This window comes from Sceloporus occidentalis, unplaced genomic scaffold, assembly GCF_023333645.1.
Source record: "Sceloporus occidentalis isolate IW3139 unplaced genomic scaffold, rSceOcc1.0.p SCAF_3, whole genome shotgun sequence".
Taxonomy (NCBI): Eukaryota; Metazoa; Chordata; class Lepidosauria; order Squamata; family Phrynosomatidae; genus Sceloporus; species Sceloporus occidentalis.
This window is the reverse complement of record NW_028316983.1, coordinates 176,469,447-176,481,910: the sequence shown is the minus strand read 5'-3', so window position 1 is coordinate 176,481,910 and position 12,464 is coordinate 176,469,447.

Genomic DNA, 12,464 nt, shown 5'->3' with positions numbered 1-12,464 from the left:
TCAACTGGGAACACACTGCAGATGCAATTTCCTAGTGTCCTGATTTGCACTTTTGGCTGAGGCATTGTCATGCTGAACCCCTACCATTTATAGCCTAGTTCAATTGTTAATGACTGTAAACATGAATCCTCAGTTGTTAGGAGATTTTAAGTCAAGCTTATGATCTCAAAAGTACTGAACATGAGGCCACCTGGAGAATTAAAAATAAAATAAAATAAATTTGTCCTTCAAATTATAGGATAACCCCTGTAAACTACGTTGGGGAAAAAATCCCCTGTAGAGCCCTGGTCCAGATGCAAGAAATCACTGCAAACAGGCCCCCAAAAGAATAAAACAAATGAATGCAAGGACAACAACAACTGAGAAATGCAAAAGGAGCTACATTAGGCCCTCCACATTTGCAACTTTGACTTTTGTGGGTTTGAATATTTGTGGATTTGATTGATGTTTTCTTTAGGAATCTAGGTCCTCCAAAGGAATTGTACTGCAACTTCTCAAGATTACTAGAGAAAACACTTCTCTGGGCATTTGTAGGTCCTCCAGCATGATTCTATGGTCAGAGGTTGACCATAGAGTTGCAGTTGAGAACTTAGATATTCCTAGAGAGGTGGTATGGCAAGTAAGAATGTAGTGCTTTTTTAATTTGCAGTTTTTTCCACTTTCACAGGGGTCATATTCCTAATCCCAGCAAATGTGGAGGGCCTACTGTATATTGTGACTACTTATGCTTCTTTAGAGCAAATTGAATTTGTAGTTCTCCATAACTGGCCCTTAATGCCTTGAGCATTTTAGGACAAACAGTGTTGTGTATATGTACATATCAATGGGAACTTCATAAACTCATGAAAGCAGAAATCTTTTGTTCATGTTTGGTTATTAAGTTATGCTTCACACAATACTATCCAAGGAAGACCATTATTCTCTTGCATTCAAATGATTATTTATTTATTTATTTATTTATTTATTTATTTATTTATTTATTACCCCACCTTTCAGCCCTAAAGGCTATGAGCGGCTTACAATTATTGTTGTTAATTAGATGGTTCCCTGCCCTCAGGCTTACAATCTAAAAGATACGACACAAAAGGAGAAAGGAATGATGGTGGGAAAGGGGATGAGGTCCAGTGGTTAATCTCTCCCTCTGAGGCCTGGACCAAGGCAAATGGACTGGAGGAAGGACTCTTCTTCTTCAGGCTAGCCCTGGTGCAGCTGGGCCTACCTGTTCACTCCCTCACAGGGCAAAGGATGACAGTGATCATGGAGGGCTCTCTATCTTCAGGTTAGCCCTGGTGGAGATGGATTATGATCTTCAAAGACTGTATTTATCCATGACCTTTTATCATGGACCCTTTATTTTTAATTTTGGACACTTTGGAGAGCAGCCATATTTTCTAAGACTTAGTTTAGCAGAAGAAAAGGAGAATCTGTTTTTCCCTTCACACCTCCATATCTTCCTGGTAGTATAACTGAGAAATGCTGGGTCAAAAATACCTAGAGATTGCTTTGTGACAATCTCTCAGTGTTGGTTTTGTTATGTTGCTTTGAACCGCAATTGCTTTCTTGTCATGTCGTTGGTTCATATCAGATTGTGATACTTTTGTCCCTTCTTGTAAGGCACTCCATGTATTTCATTTCAAATAAATTTAGTACAATTCTTACACATCTATGGATTTCAGAGGCAAGTTGCATAACTTTCAGGAAATGAGAGACAGATGTTTTTGTTATGAATTTCAAACCCATCAAAATATTATTGCCTTGTATGTGCTTGTCAAAATAACCACAGAACCAATATGGGAGAAAGGCCACAACTTTATTAAACCATTGGTAGGGTTGGCACAAAGCATAAGGTCAGGATCTGTGCAATCAAACAACCCATTGTTGTTTGATTATCCAAAGCCGGGTCCCTACCCGGTGCTTGGGATGACCTAGGGGCTAAGGAACACCGCTTGAGCGCAAACCATGCCTTGCGTTCCCCAATTCACAAAGCCCCTAGTCACCGGGAGGCGCACCTGCGTTCTGGCCCCCGCAATGGCCAGACGCCTTCGCTCATCGCCCCCGGGTACCTTGTGACTCCCAAACCAGAACTCCATAGCCCTGGTACCACCAACGTTCAGATCCTGGCCTATGCTGCCGAACAGTTGTGACAAAAAACCACCTGAAACAGCGGTGGGCGGGCGGGAGAAGCTCAAGGCTATCTCCCCTCCAAGCTTGGCTCCGCACTGCTCGAAGCCAAGCGCCGACTGAAGAGGAGAGGCCTCCGAGCAGCAATATATACTGCTCGGCCCCTCCCCTCTGCGTCATTTGCGGGGGCCCACCCGCAAGGCTGAGCCCACCAATGGGCAGCCTTGGAAGACCGGAAGCCCCGCACCAGCAAGCCCGGCTCCCAGAGCGTCCCCAGGCCGGAAGGGCCGCCCCTTCCGGCCCCAATATCCAATCGGGAGCCGGGCAAGCCCCAGAGCACTCTGGGGCTTGTAGTTTTGCCGCTATATGGCGGCAAAGCAGTCTGCCCCACGAACGGGGCGACTGCATTTTCCATTCAATCTACTTTACCCTTCCATCCAGAAGTCACAGACTTTTATTTCAGAGCCATTCCTTCAGTGAGAAACTGTACCCACAAAGATATGTCATTACTTCTCGGTCATGCCTTCTAGAGCTGAGTCTGTAACACTAAGGATGTGAAAAACTTTCCATCTCATTTTCATTGCATATCTCTGCATTGCACTGAGATCCTAAGACAAAACGGGTTTGTTTGTTTTCTTAGTGTATAGAAGCTCATGCCCATTTCATTTACATTTTGCCACCGTTTTGTTTTCCATATCTGCTGACATACGTTGGTTAAGACTGGAGTTGATCCCATCAGTGTGAGTTGTAGTAGTTCAGTTGAAATGTCATCTGTTCCTGGTGATATCTTTTCCCCTATTTCTCTTATTGCAGCTTCTACCTCATTTTTTAGAATTTGTGGTTCATCTTCATATGGCTCTTCATTCCATGTGTCCATTTTTTCATCTCCTTTGTATAGCTTTTCTGTGTATTGCCTCCAATGTTTTTTAATCCCCTCATGGTCTTGAATTATGTCATTTGTATCATCATAGAGCAACCTAGTCCTTGGTTTCAATGTCCCTTTAATTTCCCAGATCTTATGAAAAAAGTCTCTCCTTTTTTTTTTTTTTTTTTTTTTTTTTTTTTTTTTTTTTGTTATTCTCTTCTGTTTCTTGCATTGGTCATTGAAGTAGTATTTGACTTTTCTCACTAGTTTTTGTACTGTTGCATTCATGGTTCTGACTTTGTAACTGTCTCCCTTTTGTTTTGCTTCTCTTCTTTCCTTTACTGCGTGAAGTATTTTATCTGTCATCCATTATTTCTTCTCTTTCTTTTTGACTACTGTCAGTGTCTGTCTGCAATCATCCTTTATTGCATCCTTGGCTTCTGCCCATAGTTCCTCTAGTTCTCAGCTGATTATCCTTAATAGTGCAAATCTGTTTCTTATATTGTCTATGAATTCTATAGAGATGTTGTTCTGTGGATGTTGAGATGTTGTTCTGTTGAAATGCTGTTCTGTTGAAATGCCTTTGATTGCATAGATTATGAAAGGCTATGGAACACCCTTAAATACATGGGAGTGCCAACACATCTAATAATCCTGATAAGGGACCTGTACGCAGGACAGGAGGCAACGGTTAGAACAGAACATGAAGAAACAGAATGGTTCCCAATTGGCAATGGTCAGAGAAGGATGCATCCTATCACCCTACCTATTCAGCTTATATGCAGAATATATTATGTGAAGATCAGGCTTGTAGACAGAAGGAGGAATAAAAATAGGAGGAAGGAACATCAACAATCTAAGATATACACACAACACCAAACTATTAGCAGAAAACACTAGAGACCTGATCAACTACTGAGAAAGGCCAAGGAAGAAAGTGCAAAGGCAGGTTTACTGTTGAACATAAAGAAAACAAAAATAATGACCACAGAGGATCTTCAGAAGTTCAATCTAGACAATGAGGAAATAGAAATAGTAAATGAATTCCATACCTGGGATCAAACATAGATCAGAATGGGGATGGCAGTGAAGAAAATAGAAAAAAGACTAAAAATGGGGAGGGCAGCTATAAAAAAACCAGAAAAGGGCCTAAAAAGCAAAGATATACAACTAAGCACGAAAGTCAGAATCATACAAGCAACTGTATTCCCCATTACCACATATGGATGGGAGAGCTGAACAATTAAGAAAATGGACAAAAAGAAAATAAATTCATTTGAGATGTGGTGCTGGAGAAGAGTACTGAGGATACCATGGATAGCAAAAAGAACAAATAGGTGGATTCTAGAGTAGATCAAGCCTGGAATTTCCCTGGAGGCAAAGATGACTAAACTGAAGCTATCATACTTTGGTCACATCATGAGAAGACATAACTCATTAGAAAAGAGAATAATGTTGGGTAAAGTGGAAGGAAATAGGAAGAGAAGAAGACCACATGTTAGATGGATGGACTCAATTAAGGAGGCTATGGGTATGAAGCTGCAGAAACTGGGAAGAGTAGTGGAGGATAGGTGGTCTTGGAGATGTCTCATCCACACGGTTGCCATGAGTCAAGATTGACTTGAGGGTAGTTAACAACAACAATATACTTAAGGGAAAAATACAAATGGACTCCTTCCCCCGTACCCACCCCAAATCATTCCCATGTATTTTTTTTTCCCTCTGGAGAGACATTGGATAGATTGTCAATACTACCCAACTGTGCATGCTGCATTTTGGGTCCACTGCTGCCCCAACTGTCCCCACTCTGCCATCACTGCCCCCACCAACACTGCCTTGACATCAAACCTTGGAGCCTTTCCCAGCCCAAACTTTTTCCCTTCTCCTCCCTCCACTAGGTGCCCATCGCTCTGAAGCAAAAAAGGCACCCACCATGTGAACTGGGGTCCTGATGGCAGACAAAGTGGTGGAGACAGTGGATGTGATGTGGTGGCAATGTGAACAACGGTAGCACACTCCAGAGTTTAAATACTCCATAATAAGGGAGTACACCCCAAATCAGGCACAAACTGGGCTATGCGTTATATGACCTGATAGCCCCATATTCAGGGGGAAGGCAGGTTTTTAAAGGGTTTTTGAGCATTGTAGACAAGCCTTAAGTTATTATTCGAGGTAAAAGTATGGATGGTGCAGGGAGAGGAAACAGGAGAGAAGAAGAGGAGAAATCAGAAGACAGGAGGAAAGAGGGTTTGGTATGTCAGGAGTAGGTGTACAAGGAAGAACCAAGTTGTGAATAAAATAATGGATGATGAAATGAGGATGAGGCAATGCTGTGTACAGAAAGAGACTATAAAAGGAAATGCTATCATATCTGATGCACAGGACAACACCTGCATATTTCTGAACTGATTTTTTTAAGTCATCAGTAATGATGAGCATTTTCACTCCTGCTCTTTGCACTTCCTCAAAGACTTGTTGGTTTTCAGATCATGGCTATTCTGGCTAAATGCTTTACAGCTTACAGTGTCCTTTATTGTCTTTTCACAGCCCAAGGAAAGTCAGATCAGTATGGAACCTACTTAGAGTAGACACCTGCAAATTCCATGGTCTCAAGTCCAACCATGATATAATTATGGGAATAGGAGGGATATAATTTACTGAAAATAAATATGTTAGGTTTAAATGAAAATGGAAGTAATATATCATTTGTTAATGACAGATAGTGTTTTCATAATGATAGAGATCACTAAAGGTATCGTATGTTCTAATTAATTTATTGAATTAAAAAAAAGAAGTGTGTTGAAAATAAATGAATTATTTAGATTTTTTTTGCCTTGGGACATCTTAGTATTCCTTCATAGAAAAATTAAACTAGGTGGAATGATCTGGGCTGAGCTGATGAATTTTAGATTAATATTTTAAACTACTCATCATTTGTTTATCTTCCAGATTACCATCACTAAGTTGTTTTATTATGGTCATCCCTCTGTATCCATAGATTCTGCATCCATGACTTAAACCACCCATGGCTTGAAAATACTGTATGTATTTCTTTTTTTAAAAATTCTTAGAGCAAATCTTGATTTTGCCATTTTATATAAGGGGCACTCTTTGTATTCTATGGCTATTCATATAGTCTGGATATAAAGAACCTTAGAATCATAGAATCATAGAGTTGGAAGACACCACAAGGGCCATCCAGTCCAACCCCCTGGCATGCAGGAACTCTCAATCAAAGCCTACCTGACAGATGGCCATCCAGCCTCTGTTTAAAGATCTCCAAGGAAGGAGACTCCACTACACTCCGAGGGAGTTTGTTCCACTGTCGAACAGCCCTTACTGTCAGGAATCTCTTTTCCTGGAGCTTGCATTCATTATTCCGGTTCCTGTTCTCTGGAACAGCAGAACACAAGCTTGTTCCCTCCTCAATACGACATCCCTTCAAACATTTAAACAGGGCTAACATATCAACCTTTTCTTCTCCAGGCTAAACATTCCCAGCTCCCTAAGTCATTCCTCATAGGACATGGTTTCCAGACCCTTCACCATTTTAGTCACCCTCCTTTGGACATGCTCCAGTTTCTCAATGTCCTTTTTGAATTGTGGTGCCCAGACCTGGACACAATATTCCAGGTGGGGCCTGACCAAAGCATAATACAGTGGCATTATTACTTCTCTTGATCTAGACACTATACTTTTATATAGTTCACTCCATGTATCTGAGGAAGTGGACCAAGGAGCTGTGCACACCGGCTGTTAAGGCCGGCCTGGGGGCAGAGTCAGGGAGTGGCATCCCCATGACACATGCCCTGACTCTGTCCCAGGGCGGTGTGATGCCACACGCCACTCCACATGTGCATGGCATCACAGCAATCCTCTGGTACTGTGTCCACACAATGCAGCACCAAAGGAGTGCCTTAAAGCTTTGACGCTGCAGCTATCACACTTTGGAAAGGCCAGATCAGGGCTACAGCATGCGGTTGCTGCAGTCCAATCTGGGGAAGATGGAGGTGGTTGCAGGCTTATGTTGCAATTTCTTTCACACAATTAGTCTCAAAAGTGCCAAAGCTTTAATAAAGATTCCATTATAGACTGCAAAAACAGTTTTCCTGACAGTTCTCCAGTCTTTATACTTAAATATCTCAATCAAAGGGGAATCTGCTACCTCCTGAAGTGTTTTGTTCTACTGCTAAACACTTTCACTTTTTTACTCTAGACATTTCTCCCAAAATTTAGCCTCATTTTTCTTCCCTGCACTCTGGCGAAGATTTATTAATTTAAATAGTATCACTACCTACACGTACATGCATAGTGTCAATCCATACCAGTGTACTCTTGGTCTTTTGAGCCCATTCAGTATCAGTTTACCTAAATCAGAATGTCCCCCATTAAAGAATCAAACTTCTTATCTGGAATATAATTTAATTATTTAGCTCTTATCCATACTGATACTACTTCAGACACTTGTTACAGGTTTGAGCAGCCATTCTGACACTACCTAGAAGAGATGAACAAACATATTGCATATTTGCATATTGATGACATTTTATACCAAATTTCCAAATGGTTTTCCTCTATGTCATCTAGATGGTAACAACCTTGGGACTCAAATTAGAACTCCAAATTACCCCAAAAGCCATGGGGTGGAACAGGAATCCCCTAGGCATGTCCCTCTAGAAATGTTATAGGCTGGCTGATAATTACAGCAATGGAGAGGAGGAGAGGGAGAGAGGAGGCACCACCAATTTCAGGTTCTCAATGTTGTTATCAGTAGTAAAATTGTTAATGTAAAAGTGATTGCAAACAGTAATTTACAGGATTAAAAGGACTGTTCCTTGCTAAAGAATAATATACAACATTCTGTCTGAGCACTGAAGCCCAGTTAACTATAAACAAAATAACAATGATATCAACAATATTGATATTATAGCAACAATAAGTTCAATAAGTTATAGAAAAAAGCCAGAACAATGCCTGCTGCAATTAAATATCAGAATAGATATTTGTCAATGTCCAGTCTGACCCAGCCAAAGACAGGAGCTTCCTTGCATGTGCATTTCCCATACTGGGCCAGTCTTCAGATAGAGTTTTACATTCTGATCATATAATGTACACAGATATGCTACTATACAAAGCTAAAGTGTATTCTGTGACTGTTTATAATGTATTTTTTCTTTTCTTTATCTCCTTATAAAGGCCCACTCTTATAGAGGCTATTCTTATAGACACATGGTTTATTATCTTGAATAAACCATGTGTCTATAAGAATAGCCTCTATAAGAGTGGGCCTTTATAAGGAGGTGAGATCTATCATGCTTATCTATGGATCTTATTATATATTCCTTACTATTGTTCCTCTGTTAGTATGATACTCATGGTACCTCTAAACAAAGTTCACTGCAGGTGATAAAAACCCAGAGTCTGAAATGTCTGCAGGTTTGTTCACAGACCATGTAAAGCATATGTGAGGTAATGATCCCTCCTCAAAGGGAGTGTAAATGTATATTGCTGATTGGTTTACATAAATTAATAGCCTAAGTGATCATAAATATATTTGCACATTTTTTTCATCCCACAATATCCCAAACTTACATGTCTTAAGGTATACTTAAGGGGAATGTTAATGTTAACTTCCCAGTGGACATTACTGCTGTTAATAAAGTTGGTTAGGTTATGTAAACATAAAGATAAACAATAAGGAACTCTGTGTAGATACAAACTACAAAGAACTGTTAGCTCCTTGGGTAAAGAGATAGCGTTAGGGGAATAATGGTTTTTCTAAGCCACTGCAAAATTTTCCTCCCATTCCTATCCCAGCTAGGCATACCAGAAAGACACCATGGTCAGTGGTTCCAGAACACCTGAAAATGTTTGCATTCACCACACATGTTCTTCCACATAAGTCATCCACCAGAGTGAATAAATCTCTTTCTATCTCTGTACCAGGGTAGAAACCAAATTGGAACAGATCTGGGTATTCAGCATCATCTGACTACATTTGGAGGTGAGATGTCACCCATTTTTTCAGTATCTAACTCAAGAATGGTGCATGAGGATTTCAATGAGAATTATCTGTGGCTGCAAACTTTACCCACATTTCAGTAGTCATTTAGAGGAAACAAAAATGGCTACTGGCACAACCGATTGATCTGATCACTATTCGTGTCTCAGAGCAGAATATTGAGTGGAATCACTTAATCCAGAAGACAGATTTGACCACCTATTCCCCCCCCCCATGTAGATTAGTATAGAACTGCAGCCTAGGAAAGCAATGTATCAACTATTTATGTAAAGATATGTGTGCTCACATGTAGTCTAAACCTGATTTTTGTGCAAATGCAAACCACATGTGTAAAAATTATTTTCTATCAACTGTTAAAATTAAAGTTGTTAAATACAGTTAAGTACATATATAATCATTGGGACCAAATCTAATCAAATCAACCACCCACATGGTGTTAAATAAACACTAGTAATTCAACACTACCACTAATTACTAATTTTTAAAATATTTTGCTTCTTGTTTGGTATATAGTTGTTATGAAACAAATTTTTAGGAAGATAGTACTGAATCAAAATTAAACTTGATCTGTTTGAAATGAGCAGGTCTTATATTGCTTTTGAATCAAGAAAACTGAATTCCAATACTGTAATTTTCAATTCTGAGTAGTCAGTTTGGATGGGGGGGGGGGGGAAATGAGGTTTTGGTGTATATGGCAATACATTCCAGTATTTAAATGTTAATGAAAAATCTTGAGGTCCAGTCAAAATACAGTTTAGATAAACTAGATTTTCATGACTTTATCTTTATACAGTACTGAAAAGTGTAGGAGATTTGTTTCTTTGGTAGACAGATGTAAAAAACCACAAGCAAAAGAAAGGTTTCTTGGGATCAGATTTAATCATTATTGCTATATTAAATTATTACATTACTATAAAACTTGGCTTAAAGTTTAATTGGTAGATTAATAATTTAATGCTTTAGTAAATTACTAAAGCCAAATGTAATTCGTGAGTTGCAGATTAAGGACAGACATTCATTTCTAAGACTATCTTTTGTTTTAGTGCATTACTGTTATAGGGGATGAAGATTGAAAATATTAGAGCTGGATGCTTCTTTTATGAATTAGCGGTACTCATCATTTTGCAAATTATCTTGCTTTTCCTTCAGTCTCTCAACATGGCACCTATATTGAGGCTTTATTAGTATGCTAATTAACTAAACTGAGAATCAGGTGATTAGTCAACTAAAATTATTATTTTTACCTGACAGTTCTACCATTAAGCAGTGACTGCACAGCTGTGCGTTCCACAGGATGGGAGTCAATAAAACAACACTTTAATTCCCACACCTAAGAGTAGTCCCATCAAGGTCATAACAAATTCCTGCTCTTGCAGAAAAGTCCAGTTCACAAATAGTTTTGTCAGTGTTAGCTGACCCAGTAAATTCACGCATTTTCAGTATACCCACAAAGATTCAAAGGTTAGACTACAACCCAGAGCCTAAATCCAAATAGAATAGAACCACTGAAAAAACAGATAATGAAAAAGTTAGATAAGGTAGGGTATTGTCAGAGAAACATTTAACATCAATTGTTTCACTTCTTTATGAAAACTAGACACCTCCAATAACCACATTCTAAGATGTATTCTCTCTTTTTTTCCTGTTTAACTACTTATCATTTGCCTTGTATGATTCATACCTTTGAAGAAATTGTTACATGCTCTCACATTTTAGCTATATTCAAGACTCCCCCAAAAGTACAACTTTGCTGTAAATTCCAACCCTAGGTGCATACTTTGTACAGTAGTTTAGAGGCAAGTGTTTCTCTAATATTGTCACTGGATGATATTGTTACTGGTACCACTATATACAGAATATCCAAAGAACTAGTAGTTATCATAGAAAGATAAGTTCTTTCTAGAATTTTATTTAAAAAAACCACTGATGGTAATAGCATGTATCCCCAGGTACAAATTATCTTTTCATGGCGAAGTAATAGCCTAAACCAAGCCCTTGCTATAGAATGGGTCAAGCCATTACGCTAGTACATTTTCTGCTTACCAGTTGTGCCTGGTTATATGAACATCTTGGGTTGATGTAACTTTATGGTCAGGCTTTGTTTCAAAGTCCATTCAGTTCTATATGGTACCAAACTGATTACAATATAGATCCTGCTTTTCTCAGATACTTACCAAAAATTAATTTTGATATTGCAGCCTAAATGAAAGATATGTTACCCATGCATTAGTTTTCATTTTACAAAGAAACTATATGCTTCAGCCCACCATCACATGCCCCATCCCTGCATTCAACAAATTCACTTATATCCTGTTGTTAGTCCCCAACAGAGTGGGCCCATTATATCAATAGGATTTACCTATGCGTTGAGTTTTCATACAACAATTAATTGAATAGTTTTGCTCTAGTTCACACTAACCAACAGGATGCCAGCCATTGTTCTGGTCTTTTGCAAATAAATATAAGCTTATTGGTCCCCTTGGTAGAAGAACAAAGCCTGGAGCAGAACAAAAAAACAGCAGAGTGAAAGACTATACTATGGAGTCTGTTTCAGTGCTAATGATTTCATCCACTGCCTACGGCTTCTCACAGAAAAACATTCTTCACTGGTGAGTATCAATCTAGCTGGTGTTCAGTGGCAAATGGGGGGAAACAAGAGAGATGTTAGCTTTAGGGCCAAGGGTGATGAGAGAAGAAAATGCTTGCTCTTGGCTTCTCTGCCAAGGAGGATGGAAAAGAATGCTGTCTTCTGGCCTCTCTGCCAAGGGTGTCAATGTGGTTTTATGGAATACAAGATTGCCTCATAATAAGAACAATCATTATTTCATAACCTAGCCCGAAGGTGAAAAGTCCAATTCTATCTTTGACAAAATGAACAATATATATGGCCTCAAAGAGGCTAAGATTTCATGCTGGGTGCTGTCAAAATCAATGCTAAGTTAGAAATAATCATTCTACAATGTTCAACTATATGTTTTATTACCCTTTTAAAAAGAAAAACAACAACCCTATAATCTGATTTTCTTGACTGATAGGGAAATGACCAAACTATCATTCTACCTGATAAAGCCAATCTGGCATCGTAAACTAGAACTAGAACTGTACAGATTACTACCCCATTATGTCCCAATCCAAAACTATCCAAACTACTCAGAATTCTACAATATAAAGCAACCAAAAACTGGATAGGTTCTGTCCCTTGTACTCTAAAAGGCAGATATCTGTCTATATGGCTCCCAGAACTTCTACAGTTTGCTGAGATGAATTTCAAACAGAATAGCGTACAGGAGAAGAAGATAGGCCCTTTGAAAAATTTAAAGGTGCAACCATGCCTTGTTCCTCCCTTTAAAATACAAGAAAATACCATCCATTTGTTTTAAAACTTTGTGGCTACCATTAATGCACCACAAAAACATGCATGGATCTAAAAATGTTCTTCATAAATCACTTCTTGCA